General features: G+C 39.9%; 1 pseudogene; it reads left to right on the forward strand.

Annotated features, from left to right (window-relative positions):
- The first annotated feature begins 760 nt into the window (after positions 1 to 760).
- LOC103607055 lies at positions 761 to 2005 on the forward strand (annotated as a pseudogene).
- The last annotated feature ends 14755 nt before the right edge of the window (positions 2006 to 16760 follow it).

Raw genomic sequence — 16760 nt, forward strand, 5'->3', positions numbered from 1 at the left:
ATATATATAACTTTTCGAGTGATCTGATTTCTTTGTTTAGATTTGAATAGATCATGTTTCCATGTGGTATCATTTTCCTTCACCTTACAGAACTTCCTTTAACCTTTTTTATAGGACAGTTCTGTTGGTAACAAATTCTATCAGCTTTTGTCTGTCTGAAAATGTTTCTATTTTGCCCTCATTTTTGAAGGATATTTTGGCTGGATATGTAACAGTTTTCTTTTAGTATTTTGAAGATGTCACTACACTGATTCCTGTCTTGCATCATTTTTGAGGGGAGGCCTGCTAACACTTTCATCTTTGATCATCTAGACTGACAGGCAAAAGTTAGTGAATTAGAGAATAACAGCTCTATAGAGAAGATTAACCAAAACCTAAGGCTGGTTCGTTATAAACATTAATAGAATGGAAAATTTCCAGAAAGACTGAGGAAGGAAAAGAGAGACATCATTTTTCAAAGAACAGAATGAAAAGGGAGAAATAACATAGGTAAAATAATAAAATATCATGAAAAATTTTATGAAAAAATGAAAAAATCTAGATGGAATATCTAGACGTTTCTGAGAAAAGTAGAAAATGTTATAATTGACACAAGAAATAAAAGGCCTGAATAGAACAGTAATTTTTAGAGTGGCCAACTGGGCCACGCCCCCACTGGGAAAAGGCAATAGTCAGGTGTGGTGAGAGGCCTCCTCGGCAAAAGGCAAAAGAGCCTAAGCATGGAGATGTGTGGTGGGTAACTTCTCTCCAGAGGCTGAGGTACCTGCATCCTTGGCACAGGCCCACACTGAGCTGTGCAGTTGGAGTAGTCTGCCTTCTGAAGCCATATCTATTTACAATGAAGTTGCAGTCTCTAGAATTCCAGTCACTTTTCACAGCAGGACTGAAGAGTCTGAGGATTGTGTCAAAGAGAATCATGAATTAAGAATAGCTGGAGAAGCAGTGAGGGATTTACTGAGTGGAGTAAAGCCTCAGGATGGTGATTCTGCTACCAATGCCCACCCAGCTCAATGAAGGAGATGTGTCAGTCGGCTGGTACCCAGATGACAAACACTCCAGGAGAAAAACACGAAACATTTACTGCCAGGCTTCATGAGGAAAATTCTGAAATCTCTATGCTATGAATTAATGTCATCACTGATGGAAGATATGCTAAGGTAGAATTCACAACCGACTGGTAGAAAGATGCTGAATGCAGAGATCTCACTATAAATTTTCTTTTAGATTTTGATAGTACTTTAATGGTTATAACTATTTAAAAAATAAGAAAGATTTGTTGGACATGCAAAACAGAGAATACAAGATTATTTTCAAATTTTAAGATATTTCAGTTTTTGATGGGAGAACTGTAGAAAATCCTGGTGACCATGATCCTGCACTCTGCAGCAATTGCAGTTAAATGCAAAAGCCTTGACTGGAGTATCAGGAGAGAGGATTTGGGTGAAACTGAAAAAAATTCTTGTTGGTAACCATGTAAATCATCTACGACTTTGATGTGGCTCCTTACACAGGTTTACCTGTTAATGCAAGTTTAGAAGAATTTAACAAAGTCAGTAAAAATGTGGGCAGTTTTTCACCAAAGACAATGACTCTTTTGGCCTCATTATTCAAAATACAGGATGATGTTTACAAAATTGGATTTCGGTTGAAGATTTCAAAAGAAGAGAAAAAACTTGGCTCATTTACAGTTAAAATTCGAAAAGATTTAATTAAAGTAAAAGACAGTTCAGAATCACTGAAGCCCTGGCCAGACTTTGTTATAGATTCCAGGGAACCTGATGTGACTACTCGACCACGTGAGCTACTGAGGTAGCTCCTGTCCTCTACAGGAGACGCAGCACTGGCCCACTTCTCCATTTCCTTTAAGTGGCCAGGACATCAGAAAGGGAGCATTTCTTCAGAAAAAGAAATTGGGGCTCTGTTACTACAGCTGCAAGAACACTGGGAAAAACATGGTTACCAAATGGGAAAAGATGAACTTCTAAGTTACTTAAAGAAGGCTTAGGGCCGGCCCGGTGGCGCACTCAGTAGAGTGCGGCGCTCCCACCGAGGGTTCGGATCCCATATAGAGACCGGTCCGCTCACTGGTTGAGCGCGGTGCGGGCGCGACACCGTGGGTTGAGATCCCGTTACCAGTCACGAAAAAAGACAAAAAGGAGAAAAAAAAAAAAAAAGAAGGCTTAAAACTGATGAGAGCTGGCTACCAAAAATCGGAACATTTTTGAGAAGATTAGTTTTTCTCCCCCTCCCTCTTAGTGTGGCTTAAAAAACCACAGCAGAATAAAAACCAGCTTAGAGGACCTCTTTAGAAGAATAAAAGTTTATTTTGTTAAATATAATTATATTTTAGACTATCTCTTCTTAATCTGGTTTATATCATTGAAACTTATATTCTTTTGGAATAGTTGCTACTAAGAAAAGTATAGCTGGCTTCTCCTATCTTAATCGGTTGAGTTTTTTTTTACATAGTGTGGTACTAAGATTGATCTTCTTTTTCTTTTTTAGGCTGCTGGCCAGTAAGGGGATCCAAACCCATGACCTTGATATTACAAGGCTGTCCTCTAACCAACTGAGCTAACCAGACAACCGTTAAAACTGATCTTAAAAAGAGGTAACTGTCTTGAAGAAAAAATGTTTATTAATGTTTGCAACTGAAATAACTGGGTTACTTTGTGCAATGATTGTCTGTAAGTGTCAATCCTTACCTGAATTCCAAAATAAACATGTGCCTAAAGAGAATATAAGAAAAACTTTTTTAAAAAATAGTATTTTTAAAAAATACTAAATGACTGAAAAAAAGTCAAGGACCCAAACAGCTCTACAACTGAGTTCCACCAAATTTTCAAGAAACAGAACATCTATTTTGTATACAAGTTGTTCCAAAATAACAGAAGAAGAGGGGAAGCTTCCCAACTCATTTTATAAAGCTAATATGACTTCACTCCAAAATCAGATAGGATAAGACAGACCAGTATAAGAAAACTACCAGCCTTTGTAACTTATGAACACAGACACCCCACCCCAAATCCTAGAAATAATATTAGGTTAACTAAATTAAACATGCTACAAAAATATATCATGAGCAGGCAGAGTTTTTTCAAAAATGCCAGAATAGATTAATGTAGATCAGGAAAATCTACAATGTAATTCTTCTCATTAATGTAACTCATGAGTATCTCAACCATTACAGAAAAAGCACCTGATCATGTTTAGCCCCTTTTCATGATTTTTAAAGTCTCAAAAAAATCTAGAGAATTTTTAACTTGAAAAAGGCTGTGTGTGTGTGTCAGAAACCTATAGTAAATACCACAGGTAACAGAAAGTTTAAATAAATGCTAAGACCAGGAAAAACACAAGGATACCGTCTCCTGGCACTGATGTCGAAAAATAAATCCAATAAAACACTATAATTTTAAAAGGTCTTTGGAAAATTCTAGAAATCAAAGATGCTCAGGAAATCAAAGAGGAACTAGAGTGATTAGGCTTACTAATCAGAAGCCATGGAAGAATGAAAAACTAAAGCAATAAGGCTGATTTAGCTGACAGAAGAGTGATTTATTTATTTTTTTCAGGAACAAACGTTGAAATCTTAGAGGATAGACTATGTAGATATAGATAGGAAATAAGACCTAGAAAGTCAGATAACAAGATATAAAGGGAAATAAAAATGCACCAAGTTCTGACTGTTCTTGAAGCAAATTCTAGAAAAGGGATAGATGTTTCAGTAGTTATAAGAGAAACTGTGACTGGCCCGTACAACACCCAGGAGAGGAAGAGCATCATGGAATGACTCGTACAAAGGAGGGCAGAATCCAAGAAATTAGTAGGGAGACTACTCCCACATGTCACAGCCCACCATTGGCAGAGACTGACTGGACTCCTGGCAAAGCAGAATAAATACCTTCTCCAGCCCTCTTTCCCTCAGACATCACAGACTTTCTGCTATGGTCTGTCATTTGGCAACAAATACAGGTGTTGGTTTCTGGAGACACACTTTTACGTGGGGTAACTACCGGAAGACTGGGAATGGGCTTGTTTTCTAAGTGTGGTGCATGGAAGCCAGCATTTGGATAATCCTGTGCCCTGCTAACTTTTTTAATTTTAAAAAGTGAAGCATATATATCAGAGAGTTGGTATTAGGTGTTCCTGAAAGAACCACACACATTCCAGCAGGAGAAAACTCAGGCTGCAGCTCTTAAAAGATCTGATCTTATGCATGCATAAGAGCCCTCCAGCTGGGATTGGGCAGAATAAGAAATCAGGAAGAATACATTTTGAACACCAATTTCTCTGAATTTTAACACACATGGGTGAGAGAATTTAACTTTAATGCCTTTAGACTGTAATTTAAAATGAAATGTAATCTTTGGATTTTAATACCTCCCTGGGAATTTGATAATGAGATAGAATTAATATTCAAATATGGTGTGTCTCCTGTGGGCATTTTATTATTACAATGAATTTAAGGCCTTTCACTAGAATATTTCAAAATGAAATGAATTTTCTACCTTGAGGTCAAAGTGATTTTGGAGTTAATTAGATTGTTGTGTTGTTCTTACCCATTTAAGAGTCTTCTGGGGGTAAAATCTCCACTCCCCACCAGTGGTCCAGGAGAAAGAAAAGGAGCATGGTTCGTACTGCCCGAGCAGCCTCATAAAGGAGGGAGCAGGACAGACCTGACAAACTAACGTTCTCTCCGAAGGACGGACACACTCCCACACCTGGGTGACCAAAAGAAAAGCCCAGCCCATCAGCAGAGCAGCAACAACACAATAGAGAATGCTAGATGGGTCAGAATATTCTTCTTCTCCACGGCATGGAGACAGCTGCATTAATATACTATTCCTTGGCTTACTGGCTCCTTTGCAGGACAGGGACATCAGATTTGTGAGTCTGGTTGTGCAGTCCATGGTCCGTCTATACGGCAGCTACCTGTGTGACTGTCTGACTCTATAATTACATTTTGGGGCTTTCAATTGCAAGAAACATGTTTCACTGATTCTTATATCCCTTGCCTTGCCCTTAGATGTTCAATAACTATTTGCTAAAAAAATACATGTATGTGAAGGAGGTACAACATCACTTATGACTAATCCCACCTGGCAGCCACCCACCTTTCCACCATGTAAGTTTCCACTAAGCAACTAACCAAGAGATACATACTGAATGAAACTTAGTGGGGGCAAAGGGGATTGGAAACAAATAAATATATATCTACAGACTATGACAGTTCCTATGAAAGAAATAAATAGGATGATCTACTAGAGGGGATGACTTGGAGGGCTAATTTTAGATGGCTGGTCAGGTAAGACTATTCTATAAAATAGTGACCCTTGAACTGAGACCTGAACATGTCAATAATATAGCCATTAAAATGGGTCAGACACTCCTAGACGTCAGGGAAAGATCATTTAAGAGAGAGGGGACCAGAAGCACAAAGACTCTGAGGTAAAAAGCACTGAGCATGTGTGAGGATACCAGCATGCCTGCATGCAGGGCACCATGGGGAAAAGGGCAGGAGACGAAGTCAAAGAGGAAGGAAGGAGCCAAATCCCATGGAACAGCATTCTCAAAATGTGGTTTCTGGACCAGTAGCACAGGCAACAACTAGAAACTTGGTCTTTTGATGTGCTAACTCTTGGGCCTCACCCTAGTCCTACTGAATCAGAAACTCTGGGGTTAGGGCCTAGCAGACAGTGTTTTAACAAGCCTTTCAGATAATTATGGTGCAGGCTAAATTTTAAGAACCACTGATACAAAGCAGTGGTCCTCAATCCTTATTGTGAATCTAAATCACCAGGCAAGCTTTTAAAAGTGACAATGTCTTGGCCTCACCTCATGCCCAACCTAATCTGCATCTTGGGGATGATGGCCCTGGCACATATCTATATCAGTATCTGTATCTATACCTATAACTATACATCTATATCTATATCTATATCTATACCTATATCTTCATCTGTATCTGCATCTGTATCTGTATCTATATCTGAGTGTATGTGTATTTATTTTAAAAGCTCCCTAGGTGATTCAGATATACAGTAGGGTAGAATATAAAGTCCTGGAGATGAGGAAAATAATTTGTTTTTTCTCCTAAGTGTATAATGAGCCACTGAAAATTTTATGCAAGTGGATAAAATAATCTAATTTGGATTTTAGAAAGATGACCCTGGTTGCTATATTAAGGACCGAGTAGAAAGGAGCAAGAGCAGCACCAGGAAGGCAGGGAGAAGGCCAGGGCAGCAGTGGATGACTAGGCGATGCGGCTGGGCCACTGCATGGGTAGGGGGAACAGAAAGATGCAGGCGATGTGAGATACGTGCTAAAGGCAGATCAGAAAGGGGACTGCTTTCTAGGATGGTGGGTGGTAAGAGAAAGAAACAATTCCAAGGTTCTAAATGTTTGGTTGAGCTGGATGGGTGGAAGTATCATTTACTAAGATGGGGAGGAAAAGCTGTGGGCTGGGGATGAGGGACTCAAGAGCACAATTTGGACATATTAGGTGGGAGGTGCTTGGAGACACTGAAGTGGACGATAGCAGTTATGTATTTTCTCTCTCTTATATTTGGAACGCGAGCCATTATGTACCCTAGTATGGAGCCCTCGGGACAGGTCTGGGCTTGAGAGGTATTTTGGTGTCATGTGCATGCAGATGGCCTTTAAATCCTGGGCACTGGAGATCTCCCAGAGGGGATGGATGGAGACAGCGTGGGACCAAGACCCTAGGCCCTCGAATGTTTAGAAGTTTCAGGTGAGAAATCCTGATGTTCCTTGCATGACCTTGTATTACCTAATCAAAAGGTTTGAGTAGTCCAACACCAAATACTATAGCAAATGTAAACACTCCTTCCTGATGGATTAATTTGTAAATAACATGAATATTTTTTCCTGAAAGATCATCAGTGACTGCAAAATGCAGTGACAAGATTTTTTTAAAGGCCACCATGACAATCAAACTATTTGCACACTGACCATTTTTCAGGGTAACTTCTTTTAGAAGCTTATTTCCAAACTGTGAGTTTTAAATATGCAAATTTCTTACTGTGCTCTGTTAAAATTAGATAGGAAAAACTGACACCCATACATATACACCTCACTGAATTGGATAAAAATTACTTTAATTCCAACTAACTATTCTGGGTCCACCGAGGCTAGTGGCCCACTGACCCCATCATTCCTGGCTGCTTCCAGGGCGAGACAGCCCTACAGCAGGCCAAATCTGACTCATTAGCCCCTCCTCTCCCCTTCTCAGTACTGAGCACTTTCAACTGTACATTAAATATCGTGTTCCAGCACCTTAAATATTGTTTCAACCATTCTGTCTTCAAAGAAGTATTCTCCTGCAATTTGTAACTTATACTTTTTTAAAAACACACATGCATTTTTTAGTTTAGCTGACCTGGGTTTTGCCACTCACTAAGCACTATGGCTGTGAAAAAGTTACCTTTACAAATCTCATTTTCTCTATCTGTCACATAAGAACACTAGTTCCTACCTTGCAAAGTCATTATGAGTGCCAAATATTTGCATGCAAGAAGTTGGGCATGTAAAAAGATACTTGGTATGTTTCCTTTCCTTCTCCCCTTTCCCATTTTCTAGCAGAGCTAACAAAGTTTCTGAAATGAGTCTTCATGATTTATAGACCTAATAGTCATCTGTACCCCAAGTATGTCACCTTGGGCAGTCTGCCCCAGCTGACAGTGGGATTTCTCCAACACTTCCCTCAGATTTGTGCCAGGCCGTCAGGATGTGCAAAAGGACGGGAGGGTGCCTGCCTCTGGGTTCCCCCATTGGCTTCATCCCTCCCTGTGCCCAGAGGACGCATGTCACAGCTGTTCTCATGCATTTGAGATACTCATTTCAGGGCCAATGTGTGGCAGGTTCCCAGCACAGGCTGGAGACTCAGACTCCCAGTAAGTCTGTTTTTAAACTTTTAAAAATACCGTGGGCAAGTTGATCACCACTTTCCAAGGCTTTATTTATTATTGGCAGGGAGCTCATAATACAATGAGCAGTTGAGATTCGGTCCATGGGTTAAAAATTAAAGACCAAATGTGTTCAGGACAGAATTCTGTTTGTTCAGGTACTGAAGTGTGACATTGTAGAGGGCACATTATGGGTGGGAATTGCAGCCCAAGCAGCAGAGGCGGGATGCATATTTTTTAAAACTTGCTGTATGGGTTCTTTCTGTTCTAAATGTAGCTGTGCGTGTTAGCACAGATGTGCCGAAACAACTTCTCAGAGCTGCTTTGTGTTCTCTGCCACTGCCATGGTTGACCGATCCCTTTCTGATACTGCTGTGTTCTCAAGTCATATCTTGTGGCCCTGTAAGGAGATTACTAAATTGAGTGTAGTTTTAAGTGATGTGCCTTCAGGTACGTTAGAGATAAATTCACTTCTTGATTCATATTTTCCCTGCTTCTGCTGAAAATGGAGATCTTTCATCTAGCTCTTTAAATACTTCACTGGTCAGTTTTTGACGTTTTGCTTAATTAAGCTATCTTAAAGAAATAACAGTAATGGAAAGCTAACACTGCACTTACATTTTTTTTCTTATGATTCAGCTAGTGTAAAGTTCTTTACAAAGAATGCAACAAAAATGCCCTAAGCAGAAGGACAAATAGAAAAGATTATATTAATATCTACCGTTTTACTGAGCACTTTCTAGAAGCCAGGGATTGTGCAAGACATTCTGTTTTCTTACCACTTACTAAAATGACACCTTTTGCTTACAGTATTTTGCCTATTTTTCTTGTGAGGCCAAGGTGACTCACCTAAGTTCACATGGCTGAGCAGGTGGCAGTGCCTAACTTGGCACTCCTGGGTTCTGGGCTAGCTTTTCTGCCATTGCCCTTTGTCACATAGAAGTCTGAGGAAACCGAGAGGCTGGGATGCAGACAGGTACTGTGCAGAGGGGCTGTGCCACTGCCATGTGGGGGCCAACTTGGCTGCCCCTGAGCAGCGTTCTTCCAGACCAAGCAGGGAAGGATGCTTCGCATTCCAAGTCGGTTGGAAATACCTTTCTGACATCTAGCCCTGAGGTTGCTGATTGTTTTGTAATTGGTCAGTGTGGAAGCAGACAAATTTTGTAGCTATGCAGTGATTTAACATTCGTTCACCAAATATTTATTGAGTTTCTACCATGTGTCAGGAATTTCCTTCTCACTTAAAAACAATTTTGTGGTGTGTTTTTCTCTTTTCTTTTCAGGCTCGTAATTAGAAATATAGTTAGCTTTTTAAAAACCATCTAATTTTATTATTTAAAGAAATATTTTATCTGCTTGATGAAGAATTCATGAGAAAATTGTTCCAAATTCAGGTGCAACTGTTTGGTGAAGAAAAGTTAGTTGTTAATCTTCCTGGAATCTGGTAGTCAAACTTAGAAAATGTTTTTATTAATCACATTGTGCTTTGTACTTCTGGGTACAAAGCACAAGCTATTACTGTTGAGCCTCAGCTATACTGTAATAGCTTCAGCTATTACTGTTTTTGAAAAGCTTCTTTGTTTTGCTACAAAAGCTTTCAGAACACTACTACTTTACCCCATTGAGTTTTACTGTGGAATTGCAGTATCGTTCTCCCCTCTGAATTCTTTTTTGAGGATACACCTACTATAATCTGTGCAGCTTTTCATGTTGTCTTTTCCTGGGCTCTTTCTGAGGGTGCGCAGCCTCGCAGTGTCAAAGGAGCAAGGTTTGTCTCCATCCATCCCCTCTGGGAGATCTCCAGTGCCCAGGATTTAAAGGCCATCTGCATGCACATGACACCAAAATACCTCTCAAGCCCAGACCTGTCCCGAGGGCTCCATACTAGGGTACATAATGGCTCGCGTTCCAAATATAAGAGAGAGAAAATACATAACTGCTATCGTCCACTTCAGTGTCTCCAAGCACCTCCCACCTAATATGTCCAAATTGTGCTCTTGAGTCCCTCATCCCCAGCCCACAGCTTTTCCTCCCCATCTTAGTAAATGATACTTCCACCCATCCAGCTCAACCAAACATTTAGAACCTTGGAATTGTTTCTTTCTCTTACCACCCACCATCCTAGAAAGCAGTCCCCTTTCTGATCTGCCTTTAGCACGTATCTCACATCGCCTGCATCTTTCTGTTCCCCCTACCCATGCAGTGGCCCAGCCGCATCGCCTAGTCATCCACTGCTGCCCTGGCCTTCTCCCTGCCTTCCTGGTGCTGCTCTTGCTCCTTTCTACTCGGTCCTTAATATAGCAACCAGGGTCATCTTTCTAAAATCCAAATTAGATTATTTTATCCACTTGCATAAAATTTTCAGTGGCTCATTATACACTTAGGAGAAAAAACAAATTATTTTCCTCATCTCCAGGACTTTATATTCTACCCTACTGTATATCTGAATCACCTAGGGAGCTTTTAAAATAAATACACATACACTCAGATATAGATACAGATACAGATGTAGATACAGATACAGATGTAGATACAGATGAAGATATAGGTATAGATATAGATATAGATATAGATGTATAGTTATAGGTATAGATACAGATACTGATATAGATATGTGCCAGGGCCATCATCCCCAAGATGCAGATTAGGTTGGGCATGAGGTGAGGCCAAGACATTGTCACTTTTAAAAGCTTGCCTGGTGATTTAGATTCACAATAAGGATTGAGGACCACTGCTTTGGTCCAAGCTCTTAGCAGCCCTGACCAGCAAGAAAGAACCTGGCCATCTCCTCAGTGCCCTCGAGAATCTCGCCATCAGCATGAAACAAACACAACAACAGCGTTTTCAGGTCCGTTCTCCATGACTGATTTCTCTGTGTGCTAACATCTCAAAACTGGAGACTCTTATTCTTCTACTATTTAGTCATTTGACAAACATTTAAAAGAAAGCTACTTTGCGAGATGTATTGGGGACTGATGGGTAAATCAGACACACATATTGCTCTTACCAAAGTAAGACTCCAAAGGTGGGGATATGGGAAAGAGAAGGCCCTAGAGATGAGCAAAACACACCATGAACACCCAGCACTGGAGGAGAACATGAAGTGCCAGGGGAACGGGAAAGAGGCCACGTGGGCCCAACCAAGGGAGGCCTTGAAGGTTAAGCTCACACATTTCAACTTTGTCCTGAAGGCAACAGGAAAAATTTACAGACTTGTTTCACATGAGAACACATACACGTTTTACTTTAAAATTTAATTTACCAAAGTACACAAATCTTAAGTGCACAGCTTGCACAAGTTTTATATATGTATGCACGTGTGCAACCATCACCATATCAAGTTAGAGAACATTCCAGCACCCAGAGGTTCCCTAGCGTCCCCTCCTCCCAGTTGATGACCCTTCACAGTAATTCATATTCTAACCTCCATTACCTTAAATTACTTTTGCCTCTTCCGGAATTTTGGATAAATAAGCCATGCAGTAGGTGTTCCCTTGTGCCTGGTTCCTTCAAAAAACATGCTGCTGCACATCGCAGTCACTCATAGTGTATTACTCCACTATAGGAACATACCGCATGTGTTGGTCCAACCCATTAGTGATAGACATTTGGGTTGTTTCCAGTTTTTGGCTACCATAGTAGCCAGAAGGCTGCTATGAACATTCATGTACATGACTTCTGGAGCCCATAAGCACTCATTTCTACCATTACCCATGTAATTGATGATTTAGTAAAACAATATATTTAGTAAAAACACTGCTTTTTATTCTGCCGGACACGGAAAAAGACAAAAAGACAAAAAGACAAAAAAAAAAAGAAAAGAAAATGCTAGTTGATGTAACCTGGATTAAGATAAGGCAAACAGGTCTCAGTCATTAAGAATAAAAGACCGACAACAGATTCTCTCTTGTTTTAATATGACAGATGGGTTAATGGGATCATGGAAACTTCCAGAGAGTAGAGTCAATTGCTATTCATAAGCTGTACCAAGGAACACAACCCAATCTTGACCCTCCTGAATCTGTAGGTTTAAGTTTTTTTGCCACATTGGAGAAATTACTCCTTTGAACACTGTTTTAGCTGCTCCCCTTTTCTCCTCTCCTGGGACTCCAGTGACAGAATGTCAGACCTTTTATTAGAGTCCCACATGCCTCTGAGGCTTGGTTAACTTTTCCCTGGTCTACTGTCTTTCTGTTGTTCAGACTGGATACTTTATTCCTCTGTCCTCTCCATTCTTCTACTGTGCCCACTCGCCAAGTTTTAAATTTTTATTTCAGGTTATTATATACTTCTTTAGTCCTACAATTTCCATTTGGCTTTTTTTTATATCTTCTATTTCTTTGCTGAGATTTTCTTCACTTGTTTCAACTGTGTTCAGAAATGCTCGCTGAAGAATTTTTATAATGGCTGCTTTAAAATCCTTGTCAGATAATTCCAACATCTCTTGATTATCTTTTCTCATTCCATTTGAGATTTTCCTGGTTCTTGGTATAATACATGATTTTTAATTGTACTTTAAACATTGTGGGTATAACGGTAAGAGACTCTGGAACTTAAGTCTCCTATTTTAACAGGCCTCCTCTAATGATAAGTCGTGAGAGGTACCACCTCACTATTGCTAGATGGGGTGTTGATTCAGGTCCCTCACTGCAGGACAAGCTGGGTAAGTGCTCGTTACTACGAGAGGGAGTTCAGGCTCCCCACACATCCACTGACGGTGCAGCTGGGTGGGGGGATGCCTTATTAATGCCCAGTGGAGATAAAAGCCTGGCTTCCCGTCAGTCTTCTCGGACATCACCCAGCAGGGGTGAGAGGTGCTTCATTATGTTCAGGTGAAGGCTTAAGTCTAGGCTCTCACTCGTCCTTTGTTAATGGCCTAGAACCATATTTTTTTCCACAGTGTTTGGCTAAAATAGGGAAGTTGTTGTCTAACAAGGTTGCCTCCTCGGTCCTTTGACAAGAAAGTGTAAGCTTTTCTCCAATCCTTTTGGTCAGCACCCATTGGTGTTTTCTGGTTTACAGCTTCTCTAGCATCAAGTCTAAGACAACCTAAGCAACTCACCACCGTGTTCCTGAATCCCAAGGCCCTTAGCCAGTCTGCCTCCTTTTCTACACCTTTCAGTCTTTCTAGGATTGCTTTATATATGATGTCCAGGATTTTTAGCTGTATTTAGCAGGAGAGATACAGAGAAGTGCATCTATACCACCTTGATCCAGAACCTGAAGTCCAATTCCCAACATAATGTAAGGTAACAAAGGACTTCCATTAGGAGATAAGGAAGTTGGTGAAACAGGTTTAAAATTTCAGAAGAAAGATCAGGATGCACTTGTGCAAAGAAAAATAATAGCAATGGTTATTTACTAGTGCTGTTCATGTTACACGCACCATCTGACCCAATCCTCCCAATAAGCCTCAGAGGTACGTCTTCCTGTTGTCCCATTTTACTGAGGGGGACATAGTTCATAAAGGGCCACCCTGCTCCACAGCAGGGCCAGGGCTGGGATCTAGGGATGCCTGACTCTAGAGCCAGAGCTCCTAATCGCCACCCGCATAAACGCCTTCCAGCATGAGGCAGGCAGTAAGAAGGTTTTCCTCACACCCTGCTCTTGGTCTTCTAAACACACAGCATAAATATCACAGCTGAAAATGAAACAATCTTCCTTTTTATCTATGTAAGCCTTTTTAGTTGAAATTTCATGAATTTAGAATATTATAGATATTAAAATTCATATATAATATTTACCTTATATTTTTGATGGCAATGATTCTTGACGGTAAAATTATGGAAGTATATTTTTTAATTTACTTCTTTATCAACCAGTGATTTTTCAAAAACATATTACTGATTCCTAACTATCCTAAAAATGAAAGTTCCAGAAGAATGACGTTTTCATATAAAGTACAGATGATTTTTGATTTGTACTTTCAAAAAATGCATATGAATTCTATTTCATCTCTGCCAGATCACAAACCACAAACTGTAGATTTCAAATCTTAGTTTTCGCATCTGTAACTATATAAGACAATCTAGAACTGGTCATTTCACATCAGATGTGCTTTCAGATATAAACATTTCCTACAGGGTTATATACCAAAGGAAGAGCATTATAGAACAAGGATACTGCATAAATGACACAGAGAAATGACAGAGATGCCTTCTGAGGACCAGAGATCACTGTCTGCAGTCACACACAGCAAGACAGACCCTTACCCTGACAGCAAATCTAGACTAGCTACCAGCTGTGGAGCTTTCTCTCCTTAAAACAACAACAACAAAACCCAACACAACCTTCTCCCTTCCAGCCCATCTTTAGTCTTCCCAATTATATTCCAGAATCTCAGAATGCTGGAACTGGAAAGGACCTCATATGACTATGGGGTGCAACAAAATGATACTTCCACTTAGAGATGAGGATTAAGAAAGGAAATTATCCTGATTAACAAGCTGAAGAAACTAATAATTTCTCAAGATGAACAGGGCCCTGTTGCTCCAATATTATGCATTCTGTACTTAGAAACATGAAGAACCGAAGGTGTCATGCCACTATGTAAAGGAAGCATGGCAGTTTCCTGCAGGAGAGGAAAACAACACAAGACTTGGAAAAACCCAGTCCAGTCTCCTTGCTTTGCTTGCACACGATCATACCATTAGGGGCTTCTAGACCCTTTGATGCTGTGTACTCTCTCCACTCATCAATTCACCTCCCCCACCCCCCCAGACGCCTGAGTACCCAGCTTGCACACGATCATACCATTAGGGGCTTCTAGACCCTTTGACGCTGTGTACTCTCTCCACTCATCAATTCACCTCCCCCACCCCCCCAGACGCCTGAGTACCCAGATGTCAGATACTCAGGTCCTAGGACCTTGTGAACAAACTAATTAGATTATCAATTTTTAAATCATACAAAGAAACCAGTATTTACTTCATAATTTCAAATAATCTTCATTCTTAAAACATAATCACTTCACAGAACATTAATCTAAGTTGATCCTTGTATTCCCAAGTATCCTGTCTCTCTCCTCATATATGGATTCAAAGAACCTCAGAAGTCAAAGGGACCTTGGCTCTACCCCAGTGTCTAAAGAGAACTGTAATATATAGAATGAGCATAAATTCCAGGAGTGAACTCCCAAGCTTCATAAATACTATTAAGAAATTGGAGGAATCAGATTTTTTACTTTTCCTGCTCTGAACCATCCTCTGTGCTGAGAACAATCTGTCAACCCCGTGTCACTTTTACCCAAGATCTCAGTGGCAGTATTTCATTCACTTAGTAGGGAATCATAATCTCATACACACTCTTCTCTCTCTTTACTAGGCTAATCGTATGAGGTGTATTCCTTATTACTTCTCGCTATTCATTCTTTCAATAAAAACCTTATGGATAGTAAAAGGATAGAATTATAAGGGTTCCAACCCTGAACTGAGGTTCTACATTGTTTTTACACATTAACGACCCTAAATTTAGTATAATAATAATAGCCAACATCATTGAGCACGTATTCTGCTTATGACCACCCACGCCAAGGAACGTTCTAAATGTGCTTTTGCAAGTGTTAATTCATCTAATCCTGTCTATGAGGTATGTACAATTATTATCCTCACTGGGAATCAAGCTCCACAAGGGAAGGTATTTGTTTCTATAGCTGTGCTCACTGCTGTTGCCTAAGCCTAAAACAGTGCCTGGCACATAGTAAGCACATGATTGGAAACTGTTTTTAGTTAATATATATTAATTGAATAAGTGGAAAAATGACCCTGACAGAGGAAAAATTAAGGTACAAAGAAGTTATGGAACATGAACAACATTATATGGCTACTGCATGCAGAGCTGGAATTCCGACTACTAATTTTTCATTGTATTAAATCAGCAGTCAGAAAACTTTTTCTGTAAAAGGCCAGAAAATAAATAGTTTTGTACTAACTACTGAACTGTGCTGTTGTAGTGTGAGAACAGCCATAGACAATACAAAAGAAATGGGCACAGCTGTATCCTAATAAAACTTTATTTATAGAAACAGGCCCACAGGCAATAGTCTGCCAGCTCCTGCATTAAATCCTCATAGTAATCAAGCTCTTTCAACTAGACCTCATGGTTGCTAAGAGAGGGAGACTTGCAGATCTACTGTGCACTAAGAATATGCTTTTGTGGTTTTATGCCAGAAAGCACAACCTCAATTCTCTTTTGCATCTTGAAATCAGAACCATGACTTCAGCAGGCTGCTAGAGCTTAACAGCACAGGCAGGTGTGGAGGGTGTGTGCAAGTGCATAGACATAGTTAATCCTAAGTCTGTTTTCACAAGAAAATCTGACCTTACATTAAGCACTGTGATCTGGAAACAATGCAAAGACTCCATCTGGAAGACAGGCAGGGCACAGGATTGGCCATTTCTGTTCTCTTAAGGAAAACAGCCTAACCAAAGCTAAACACTAACCTGGTTAAACGTGAGGCTGAACATAGCTGAATGCATTAATCATCAGACAGGATAATAAAGAAAAATATGCAAGCTCTCTTCCCAGTGTTTACCATTTGTATTTTTCTTGGAACAGAAATGCATTTTATATATTATATGAACCTGTAAAAAACACATATCTGGTAACATATTTGAACACACACTCTGTATCAAGAGTATTAAAACATGAAATATTCCATCATCATAAAAGAATTTTAAGTTCACAAAGGTTTAAACACCCACCTGACTCCAGCTATGGTAACAACTACATAACAAAAACTAAATAGCACTTTAAGCTAACTGGATAATCTTGAAAATTATAGGCTATATGGTACGTAACAAAGTATGACAAACCTCTCCTAAGGTTGATTTATCT

Source organism: Galeopterus variegatus, unplaced genomic scaffold (genome assembly GCF_000696425.1).
Source record: "Galeopterus variegatus unplaced genomic scaffold, G_variegatus-3.0.2 Scaffold7073, whole genome shotgun sequence".
Lineage (NCBI taxonomy): Eukaryota > Metazoa > Chordata > Mammalia > Dermoptera > Cynocephalidae > Galeopterus > Galeopterus variegatus.